Source organism: Octopus bimaculoides, chromosome 3, assembly GCF_046866305.1.
Source record: "Octopus bimaculoides isolate indiv1 chromosome 3, ASM4686630v1, whole genome shotgun sequence".
Taxonomy (NCBI): domain Eukaryota; kingdom Metazoa; phylum Mollusca; class Cephalopoda; order Octopoda; family Octopodidae; genus Octopus; species Octopus bimaculoides.
This window is the reverse complement of record NC_142930.1, coordinates 134,862,766-134,875,765: the sequence shown is the minus strand read 5'-3', so window position 1 is coordinate 134,875,765 and position 13,000 is coordinate 134,862,766. Positions and strand designations below refer to the sequence as shown.

At 33.9% G+C, this 13,000-nt stretch overlaps 1 long non-coding RNA gene across 1 annotated transcript; it reads left to right on the top strand.

Moving 5' to 3' along the window:
• The first annotated feature begins 2,240 nt into the window (after positions 1-2,240).
• On the top strand, positions 2,241-9,694 carry LOC106875231 (uncharacterized). The gene is made up of 3 exons (XR_001410094.2): positions 2,241-3,248; positions 6,903-7,071; positions 9,609-9,694. It is a non-coding gene; the product is annotated as an uncharacterized LOC106875231 (long non-coding RNA).
• The last annotated feature ends 3,306 nt before the right edge of the window (positions 9,695-13,000 follow it).

The following is a 13,000-nucleotide window of genomic DNA, read 5'->3' as shown; positions in this document are numbered from 1 at the left end:
AGTATTAAGGTTGAGACATTCGAAGAAAAATTTCTACAAGATGGTGCCCCCAGCATGGTTGCTGTCTAATGACTGAAACAAGTAAAAGATAAAAGATAAAAGATAAAAGATATAGGCATTCTCCCAGTTTACTAACAGATCTCCTGTGTCCTCTTGTATCTAATAGCCTTGTTAAAACGCAATGGCTTCGTTGAATTTATATACATTTGTTTACATTTTGTGTGATTAATCGACTTCACTAATAGAAAATGGATGAAACAGTAGCAAGTGCAGCAACACGGTGTTAAAAGCAAAAAAAAACACTTCACTTTTAAATAGAATTTTCCTTTTATTATTTTCCCCTCAGTAAAACTCTCTCCCGGGATCAAGATAAATGAAATCACATAATAATTCTGACTATAAATCGGTTGGCATCTTTGCTGGAAACTAATCAATTTAACAGATTTCCACATTTTTATGAGTACCCACCAAACCAATCAAATCGCAAATGTGTTTTAGAAGAAAAAGGAAAGAAAGGTTATTAAAGTTTACAAATATGAATGAATAATCTTTAATCTCTAAATTGCATATGTACTCGATAAACTTTGTCAAATTGCTTTGAGTTTTCTCATGAAATGGAAGATGTAAAATGGGGACATTCAATAACATACTAGCAGACCAACTAAAAAGTAGAAGAGACGAGGTAGCTTATTAATATTTTAGGACTGAATTCATGCAGCATTAACAAGTTGAATTAAAAACTACAACTGTGTGTTAGAAGTAGCCTTGATATTTTGTAATTCATGGGCATTAATTTACGCTGCAATTGGAGTTCAGTAAGTCTCAAATCAGACTTTTAATTTTTTCCAGTTAACTTTTTCTGATGATAATGATCTCATCCGACTCGGAGGGCTACGAGGAGCAAGTGCAAAAATAATTCCTCCAGACAAAAATCAATATCATATTTTCAAAAAAACAATAAGCAGTCTGTAGCTTATTTTCAGCGGTTGAAATTCGGTTATCCAGAGTAAAATAATTGGTAACAAATTGAATACAAACAAACCAAGGAGGGTTGCTTTTGCAGTTCCACTCGATCATCGCTCCCATGGGGCGAGAACAACGGGAGAACAACAAAGTGAATATCATGAAAGATAATCTTTACTCTTTTACGTAAACAGAATCATCTTTACAATATAATTCCATTCACTCATGAAATCAATACAGCATCAATTACAAAATACTTTAGACTTTTCTACCATTATATACTTATTTCGCAGCTCTCTTTGATGTATGACAAAATTGTTTTCGTTCATATCAGTTTCTTCATATTCATTTAGATGAATAACAATGGAGTACATGAGTTAAACACTTCGTGTATTTAGCTTCATCCATGTAAATCATGGGTTCAAGTCTTGATGCGTCTCATTTTGTCTTTCACCCTTTCATCCTTTCAGAGTGGATAAGTATCAAAATAAAGCGTATTACTTGAAAAACTCCCTCAACCATGAACGTTCCCTAAATATTCACGCAGGAGGTGGCAGATATACGCAGACACATAAAATTATTAAAAGGGAGGCAGATACAAAAATAAATAGATAGTTAGGCTCTTTGACAAATAAATAGAAGCAAAAAGAAAGAATGAAAGAAAAAATGGAAGAAAGAATAAATGAAATTGATACAGAAGGAGACTAGAACACTGATAGACTACAGATAGTAGAAAATGAATGTGGATAGGTGGGTAGAGACAACTAGACTGATAGACAATTAGTGAAATGGATAAATCGAGATGGATCGGATGCTCGAGGGACTGATGGGCAAATTAGGATACAACTGTGGGAAATGTGTGTGTGTGTGTGTGTGTGTGAGAGAGAGAGAGAGAGAGAGAGAGAGAGACAGACAGACAGAGAGAGGGGAGAGAGAGAGAGAGAGAGAGAGAGAGAGAGAGAGAGAGAGAGAGAGTAGGATAGAGGGATAGAGAATGATCGATAGATGGGGTAAGTAGACAGTCCTGAAGAAGGGCGAAGTGGTTTAAATCATATTTGTACGAATAAATAGATGGAATACAATGAGAGAATAACAGGATACCGCTGTAAACTGAAGTAAATAGGCGAAATTAAGTTACATTAAACATAACTGAAAAATAATGGTAGACATAAACTTGCTACACACTAAGTTGGTGTTTAATTGTAAGAGGTTTCCGATCTAAGACGATTTCCTTCTTTTTTTCGTTGTATTTTAATTATGACGTCGATATACCGGCATGTCGAGAAACCAGACATTGTTAATGTTTAAAAGAAGTAGTAGATGTGTTTCTATGGTTATAGCTCGTACTAGAGTTCCGGCGTGAGTTTTAGCGTGTTAATAAATTGCACGTCCGTTATCACAAAGTTCAACAATATCTGCGTGCTCTAGGATCTGGATTGATGCAATTCTTCCATACCTCACCCACATATTCCTAGTCTTCCTATCCTAAAATGGCCAGAACCGCGCTGATTTTGGATCCGAGATGTATACTGCTTGAACACTGGTAGCTGTATTTGTGTAACTAATGAAGATGTTGAGGATTCCGAATTCAAGAAAAATATCTACAACTTCATGCCAAGGAATCTGCCACCAATTCCTGTCCTCCTCCTCAGCTGAGCTAGACTACTGTACGCTTTCTGTTGATGGCTGCCCTGTGTGCAGTGTGCCTGCAGCAACGCCGAATTCGGATTTGTTTTTCACTAGAGTGTGTTGGTGCAACCCATGGATCCAGGGAGGCTACTATTTCTAGAGATGTGATTGCCATTTGAAACAGACCTCAGAAATAAAACAATTTTTTATAAAACAATGCGACAAAAAGAAATACTAGCTGCCCGACTAAACATATATTATGCTACCTATTAAGCGAATAGCTTCGACACCCTTTCAGAGGGATTTTAAAAGCCAGGCACTACCCCCTGTTCACAGTCTGCATATACTGTTAATTGCTGCAACGCCAGTTCAAGCTGTTTTAATTTCATCTTTCGGCAGACCAGCTACTTAAACGGTCACGTTATAATAGAGCAATTCAAATGATTGTATACAGACGGTAACAATTCAGCTCTCTTATCAGCTACAATACAATGGCTTTCTACAGCTTTATTGTTCACTTATCAGCTACAATAGAATACCTTTCTTCAGCTATGCAGTTCATTTATCGACCAAGATTCAACAGTCTGAATATAATTTGTCTCCTTCTATGCAGTTCACATGCCTGAATCAACAGGAACCAATAGAATAACTTCTTTGTATGTAACTTTTCAATCAGTTAATCTTAAATGTTTGTTTAGTATTTTCTATAATTACAATTACAAAGGGATTATTCGCTCTAAACCGTGTGTCGCCCGAAAAGAAACTGCAATTTCACATATGTGAAATTCTTTGGTTGCAGCATTTTAATTAGCATAAAAGACTTTATGCAAACATTGAAATACATCACTTTCGTGACGTTTGTAATTTCAAACTATGTTAATTTTTCTGATTGAACACCTGGTAATTCTCTATCAATCTGTATTCGCAATCTTTGGTAAGAACACGTGCTGTTTACTATTTGTAGCAACATTATTACAAGTCCTGTGGTGTTTTTCAAGGTTCTTGAATAATTCTGAAAAAATAAAAACGTCATATCAAATTGCCGAAAACGATTATATAATTTTAGAAAGCAGTGGAGAAAAATGGAAACATTTGCTCACGAACATTAAAAGATTTTTTGATGGATCACATGTTAGTTTCGTTCATGACTGATAATACAACCTGAGTTTTAAACATGATAAAATCCTACAATGGGGAATCAAATTCCCCCTCTGCCACACATAAGATACATTGCACGTCGACCCGTAGGTATACTCAGCTAGTAATCTAAGTAAGAAATTTAGAACTACAGCATTGTTCCTAACATAAGACGAATACAGCATTATGTAAAATTCTGGTATACTTTGCAGAAAATATATTTTAAATATATGACGATTGCTATGCATGAAATGAAATTAAACTAACGTTTATAGTTGAAGCATAATTTGCATATACGTGTTGCCTGTCCCCGTAAAAACTTGTCTTCGTTCTTCTAATTATTCAAATATATATTTACTATGAGCGAGAATTTTTTCTTTTACCATATAAATTGAAATCCAAGGGTTATTCCTCCAGTTATGGAAATTCATTTGTGTCTACTGTTAAAAAGCAAGTCCTAAAGAGACATGGACATTCTACAATCTCTACAACCCCATGAAAATCAGAGTGTAAACTGAATAACAGTTCTATATCGCATCATATAAAGTTAATACATAAAATCAAACATTGACTACATAAAACTGCACATTTTGAATGTCCGTCCTGTGGCCGGATACTCTACTGCACAAGCTGTAAGATTTATAAGATCATACAAAATCTCTTCTTATTTTCTGGATAACTGTTACCCGTTCAGAATATTTTGATCATTTTCAGAATCTGTTACAGTATATCTCCATAGTCTACACTTTCAAAATTGGAGTCACTAGTGGAAAGTACGTTAATTGTAGATTCTAATTGAAATAAAAATCGCAATTGGTTTCTAATTCAAGACACGTTCACTACGAGAGAGATGTAACTCACAGAGGGCAACTATAGATATTAAACTACGCAAGATAACCCTGATCACCAGCTGTCGAAATTGAAGTGAAGATCAGTCATCCGGGTTTCAAGATCTCAAACTGAACAACGGAACTCCTAATGATAAGAACCCTTCATACTTCAAATATCGTTAAAGCTATTTGGGAAAATTCCGTGTATTTAATTCTTCATGGACCAGCATGAATTTGTAAACGAGATATATGTCTAAATTTGTAACATGCATTATGAATATTATTTTAAACATTTGTCATATCAGAAAGAGATTGGAAAGGAAATACTAAAACTGCCGCTTATACATCAAGGTCGTAGCATAAAAGGTGGCAAAACAAGGTATTTTATTGTGGGTGAATGAGGGGTGCTTTATATATTGAAGTTGAATGAGATAGTATGTTAATGGCGTTTAGTTAATGTAAAGTACTTATTAACTATGAACTATCTACAATGGTTTCACAGCGAACTAGGAAATAAGAAGGATGGAGAAAAAGTGAATTCTGGTGGGAAATGAAAACATATATAGAGAAAAAGAGGGTAAATCCAAAATAGACAAACAATACACTTCAAGATTTAGCAAAATATTACGTCTGTATGTATATGTGAATGTGTGTGTAGATATGTATGTATGTATGTGTTTGTGTGTATGTGTGTGTGAGTGAGTCTATGTGTCTTTCAAAACATGTTCGTTTCCATCTCATAGATGATAACGCTGAAATCCATTAATACTCTTCGGCATATCTCATTGGTCACTTCAGACATTTCCAGAAGTATATATAACTTGACATGTAAACTGCTTACTCTCAGAAGATTTGTGTCCTCTGTTGATTTATTAATTTATGGCCATATATTGAGATGATATACTGCGGTAGATACCATGAGAGAAAATCTCACATTAGCTTTTAGTGCAAAATACACGCTTGTTTATATCGCTAGCGGAGAAGTTCTTTCCCCGCCACCTTCAGCGACGAGACCACTCGATAGCGTGATTTCGAATTTCCTTCGTCTTGTCAATGATGAACGTTCGGTCACTAGAGATAGCAGCAATTCTTACCCATCAATGACATTTAGAATAAGGTTTTAGTGAACTGCGGTGACATATATGTAGGAATTGTCTGATGTTCGCCGCACAGGGCACTTATAGGTAGTAAAACGCTTGATAATAATTAATAAATTAATAAATATATGACAAAATCACTAAATTAACATACTTTTAACGACGACTTTACATAATACATAAGACACCCATCTATATAGGCATACATATACATATATAAAGGTGATATTCTATTGTTTTTGAGTACAAGGTATATTAAACTTTTAAACAATTACATATTTTGCGGTGTATATATGAAACAAAATATAATCATTAGATATATATTTTAGTTTATTTATTCACTCGTCAACCTCGTAGTGTTTTGTAGAATGATTTTGTTTTATATGAAGTCTACTTAACACACGATTATTATTTTATCTTATCGTATTGAACTAATGTCACGTTGCCCTCAATCTAAGGGCAACATATTGTAGATCAGAGTGTCTGAGTGAATGAGAGTATCAGTTCATCTATACTGAAATTTGCGCTAAAATCGGATTAGCGACATAGCTCATGATCAACGTAGAATACATATATATGTCGTACCTTCCTAATTCTGTTTATTCGTCTTCATTTAATTCAGTCGCATTTCTTCTTGTCTTTATCGAATCAATTGTATAGAAACTTTCACTGTTTATGTTTTCTTTATATATTCTTTACCTTCCCTCTGCGTTTTAATTCTCTAAAATGAAACAAATATTTCTAGTTGTATATTCTTTTCTTCATGATATTCTTACCTTTACATTAATTGAATCTATCTGTCTCCTATATATGAGTGGGTGTAATATTTTCAGTAGTGCTCGATCTCACCTGTATTTTAAGACATATAACCTACGTCCTTACTTCTATACGATACACTCATATAACCTCTTCTTATTTGAATAAATCCTTGTTACTTTTTCTGGAAAACAATGATGGCTCACCAAAGATTTAGTTTAAACACAGAGGCCATCTACCGGCATTTATATATAGTATATTATATAATTGTATCTATCAAGCAATGTTATTAGCCATTTTCCCCATTAACGGCAGGGTTTCTCGTGCGTTTGTCTAACAATATTCACATTTCTTGTTTGAATGCCTTTTATTTACAATGCTTAATATTTGATATGGATCACCCATGAAGCAATCTCTTGCAATTTTTCTAAGTATATTGTAGAAAATGAAATGAGCGTTTTTCCAGTTATATGAACTCTTTCTCTTTCAGTTTCTAATATGATTGCTGCTTACCAAAGAACATAAATTTCATGAAGGAATGAAACATTCTTATTTGCTTTAAATCTCTCTCTGCAAAAATTATGAGACACCAAAGAAACCTTCAATTTTTCATTGAGTTTGAAACACTGAATTGCCATATATTCTGAAGCTTATTACAGGTATCTAAATTTAGTCTCTCGTTTTAAGAAAACTGTTCGTACTGCCAGGAACAATGACACCATGATACAAAAATATAAAATCACTGTCTTCATTAAGCATTATGTCATCTCGTGAACATATTGTTGGAGATTACTCTTGTGTTGCTACCGCCAGTTACCGCCAGACGAGAAAGTGTGAGGAATAAGAGAGGCTTGATTTTATATGCCGACTTACAATTTGCCCCTGGTAACCCTCAAGTACAGGTAACCCCAAAGATTTTTTGAACAGGTAATCCCCCAACATGTAACCCACAAGATTTTTTGTTGCTGTTGTATTCCTTATTTTAAGATCATCATGCAAAACACTGTCTGGCTGTGACCAGCAGCCATGTTTCTTCCCTCACAAATGTAAGCTCATTATGAATGGTGGTTTGCGCTGGAGGCAGGGAATGGCAAGATGCCTGTTCTAAAACGCAGGACGAAATATAACTTAAGACATGCTGCTGCTCCTGCTTCAATTAGAATTAAGAGACCGATAGAAGATGCTGATGTATTCAGTGGAGTGAGTGGGATTTTAATGCAGGAGTGTTAGATTTCATTATTACTGATTCCTGTGAGAGTGATAAAAAACAGGGAACGTGGAGTCTAAAGTAAGTATAATCATTCCCTTCAGGCTGAAGATAGAGCGGAGGTTGTCTTATAAACATAGTGGTTGAGAAATTTCAATCTCAGAGTGAATAATTGGGGGGCATATGTGGACTGTTAATGTGCTAGAAGAAGATCACATGTAATGTGTCTACTAAGACCGAATTGTTCTCAAAGGAAATTTAGCGAAGGAACAAAAACGTATACGGGTAAGACAAGTGAACATTACATAAATATATACAATTATCTGCAAACTAGTTTCGAAATAAACATTTTCTGAATCTCCTTGATTCTTTTAATGATTTTGTTCCCTGGTATTAAATTGATATTAATTAATATCCAACTTTTACCTTACTGTTTTAATTTAATTAACTATAACCACGTTCTCAAAGCTGGTATATTCGATGCGGAAACCACTTTATGCAGAGATATTTCCAGATTGAGCGCGCAAAAACGAAGACTTTTGTATCTTACCATAAATGTAATTAACAGAACCGTGTACGCGTGCTTCATTCGTGGGGAACAACTAGTATACGGTTCTGAGAATTATATTTATTTAGCGGTCTGTACTGATGAGAAATAGATATTTTCGGTAAGAAAATGTTAATTTCGAAACTAGTTTACTGATAACTGTATATATTTATGTAATTTTCACTTGTCTTGCCCGTATACGTTTTCGTTACTTCGCTAAATTTCCTTTGAGAACAGTTCGGTCTTAGTAGACACATTACATGTGATCTTCTTCTAGCACATTAACAGTCCACCTAGTGGTCTCCATTGTATATACATATACAATAATCCTTTGATATCTCAGATATTTTTTAGAAATCTCCTTGATTCTTTTAATGTGCTTGTTCCTTGGTATTAAATTGATATTAATTAATATCCAATTTTTTACCTTACTGTTTCGATTCAATTATATATATATATATATATATATATATATATGCGTATACACACATACTCATATGTATATATATTTGGTACATTGTTAATGGCTTCAGCTTCGAGTTCACTTGAAATACGCAGTATCGTGACAAAAATATACACACTATCACAACCTGCCAGTACAATGAGAAAATAAATTTGATTTCACAGGTTACCAGTGAAACCGAGACATACTACAAATGAGTTATCCTACTGCTAGTAGGATAATCACTTTTTCATTTTTGACAAATTACTAGTGCTGACAAACTATACCTAAAGCACTAAACGCAGTCGATTTGTACTTTTCATTTATTTCTCATCAACATTTAGTGTTGTGATATGCAGTGATATATGGAGTGGTGTTCGGTTACATTTCTGTTATTGTCACGCGATCAACACTGGCCAAAAACGGATTTCAGCCATAGTGCAATACTTTCTCCTCAGTTTTATCATGTCTAAGATTTGACACGTAATATAATGTTACATTGAAATAAATGTCTCACATTGTGAAAGATTCATTTTCACCATTCAAGGACACGCAAAATCTATTATATTTAGTTGTCGCTTGTTTTCTAAGAGTGCAGTCTATTATAAATGTCGGAAATACCGTCAACATTCTGTGACGTGGTCGCTGTCAAACACAACAGGCTTCGTATTCTTTTGAACGACAAAGAATAAAATGAATGAACTGTTTTGGTGGTCAACGGCCCTAGAGATGTGATTGCTTCGATTAAGGTTGTAAAAATGCAAATATTTACAACAAATAATAAAGTATTTTCAAACGTTAAAGCTCTCTATGTTGGTTATACATTATCATCTCTTATTATCATAACCATTCTGAGTTATGTATGAAGAGATTATCATAAACGCCTAGAAATAATGAGGTACTTTAAGATAGAACGTAATAAAAGATTGTAGTTGAAATATTCTGAAACCAATCGGTTAGTAGTAAAATAAAATAAAGATATTTTTTTTCATTTTCACAGGATAATCTATCGACGAGTCCTGGACCGAGAGACAAAAATGGTCACAAGGTTTTTCAAACACAAATATAAAATAAGTATAACACACATATCCGTCTTATATATACATACACCCATGAGATTCCTTCTCTTTTGATATTTTACTGGTTGTATTTATTAGTGTGCAGCAATGCTGAGACGCTGGTTTAAAAAACTTAGCCGATAAATTCGCGTGCAGTACTTATTGTGCGCCAGGTGGTTACTTTTACTGTCAATTCATGCCGCAGCGCTATGATACGTGAGCGTAAACAAAAAAACAGAGCGGTTTTCATTCGGTGAGAAACAAACACACGCGCATATCTGTATAAATACACAAACACATATGTACGTATGCATATATGTATGTAGACGAAAAGCATCCGCTTAGTTTTCATCCACCAAATTTACTTACCTGGTGCTTTAGTACAAGACGCTACTGCAAAGTACTGCACGGCGGGAATCAACCCAACACCAAACTATGAGGCGACATTCTTAGTCACACACTGATACCTACGTCCAAGTATAAGAATATCTTGCACTGACTGAAATGAGCACATTTCATCACTGACACTTAAAATTGTCTTGATTCAAAGAATGAACCCTAGTTGGTTTGTTTGTGACCGGCTGGAATTTTGAAAATTAGAACATATCTTACATAAAAACAGATTTATACATATACATACATACATACATACATACATACATACATACATACATACATACATGCATACATACATACATACATACATACATATATACATACGACTAAAGCAGAACTACGTCGGTTACGATCAATGGAACAGCCTGCTCGTGAAATTAATGTGCAAGTGATTGAGCATTCCACAGACACGTGTACCCTTAACGTAGTTCTCAGAGATTCAGAGTGACAAAAGGTGTGACAAGGCTGACCCTTTAAAATACAGGTACTACCCTTATTTCCCAGCTGAATGAACTAGAGCAATGTGAAAATAAAGTGTCTTGCACACGAACCACAATGCGTCGCCGGGAATTCAACTCAGGACCTTGCGATCGTGAGCCCACTGTCCCAACCACTAAGCCACGTGCCGTCATACATGCAACTATATAACAAACGTACGTACATATGGCAATGCATTCCCTTGTAGATAAGGTAGTTTCACAAAAAAGCTAATTATGTTTCGATGTCTGAACTTTATATCTCACATATATGTCTAAGTCTCACTGGTTAGACTTGTTGATTTCAGATATACATGTATTGAAATAAATATAACTGTATCTATGAGGTTATGATGATGATCAGTTTGACTGTGAACTTATACAGATACACCAAGTTGTAAGTCAACACAGCATTGAGAAATATATTGATTTATTCCTATGCTCGAGTCTGTTTATATTTCGGTATATATGGAGGTATATGTACAGAGTTTGTTTGACAATGGCGTTTTTATTATCTTCACACTAACAGGTGCATGCACACACATACACATACATGTACTCATCCACATATGCATAGGTATATATGTATGTGTGTACATATTTAGACCTCAACTGAATATATGCGATGTTATTTGTAAGGTGCAATCCATAGTTCACAGGTCGATAGAGATCATTTCTCTACTGTCTTCAATAGTGTATATAACATCAGGATATATATGCTATTTCCGTCATTTGAATAAGCTCAGATCATTTGATTTTTATCTTATCAGTATACATATGTATATATATATATATACATACGTACACACACACACACATATTTATCAATGTTTATATCTGTGTGACTGAGTGAATAAATGTGAGTGTGCGCATATCTTAGTGCTCATGTTTGTGTGTGTGTGTACTTCTATTTTATCTATTCGCAAGATATTCACCTTTTACTTTTTCACATTTTATTTGGTTTTGTTCTCATATTTCCAGTGTTTCATTTTTCTTTTATTCTTTTTCTTTTTTGGCTGTTGATTATTATAGCATTCACATAGATGTCACATCCTTTGGAATATCAAAGTATATTTCTTAAAAAAAAAAACAAACAAAAAAGCAGAAGAGAAACGGCCATTTTGCTAAATAACACGCTACCTAAAATACTCACTATTTTTCCTATCGCCATTTTGTTTCGTTGAAACGATTAAAATCCAAAATAAAAGCAGCTGTTTATCTGGAAATAGAGAAATATGTTACAATCTCTTAGCAATGATTAAATATCTGAAAAATATAAGCCAAAACTTAACCATTTCTAGCAATTTTAAATAAGGAAACTTACCGTACTGAAAAAAATATAAAGCAAAACTTAACTACTTCTAACATTCTATTCATTCTAAACCAAATCATATTAAATTAATAAAACCTTTTTTGATTATCTCCCTTATATCGAAAAAATCCCTGATTACCTTCCCCTGTGTGGAACTCTCATACTTCACTTCATATCGAAATGATGACACAAGATCAGTAAAGAAATTTGAGAAATTTGAAAAGAAAATACGAAAACGCTTCTTTCTCCAAAAGCAATGTTACTTTATGCAATAATTTTATAACATTTTATAACCTTTTTTCTAACAAAGATTTAAATATATACTTTAACCATATAACACAAGTCTTCTGTTGCATTTTCACTCTATTTTGTTTTTATACACCCAACCACGTGCTTTCACATACCAACTCTCTCATCTATCTATCTATCAATGTAGCTATATATCTATCTATCCATATATATATATATATATATATATATATATATATATATATATATATATATATATATATATATATATATATATATATATATATATATATATATATGGAAGTATGTATATGTTTGTGTGTCTGTGTTTGTCCCCAACATCGATTGACAACCGATGCTGACGTGTATATGCCCCCGTAACTTAGCCGTTCTGCAAAAGAGACCGATAGAATAGATACGAGGCTTACAAATAATAAGTCTACTGAGTGCGATTTTTTCGACTAAAACACTTTCAGGCGGTGCTCCTGTATGGCCGCAGTCAAAAACATGAAGCAAATAAAAGAGAAAATGAAGACTTACACACAACATACAGACGCACACACACACATACATATATATATATGAATCTTTGGAGCACAACTCCAGTTTTAAGTAATACAATAGTGAACCATTCTGAAAAATCGATAGGTTTGAATTTATTATCTGAAACAACCCTACGTTAAATCACTATTGCCAATAAGCCCACAAAACATACCTTCATCTTTATAATTATATAAATTACGCATACAATAACCGATACACCTTTTATCCATGGCACAGGAATTCTCATTCTATTACTCATTTAATTCCCTGTTGTTACATTCCCAGTTGTTATGACAATATTTTGGCAGCCGAAATTAAAACAGGTTTATGACTCGTCTTATATAGTTATATTTCCAAC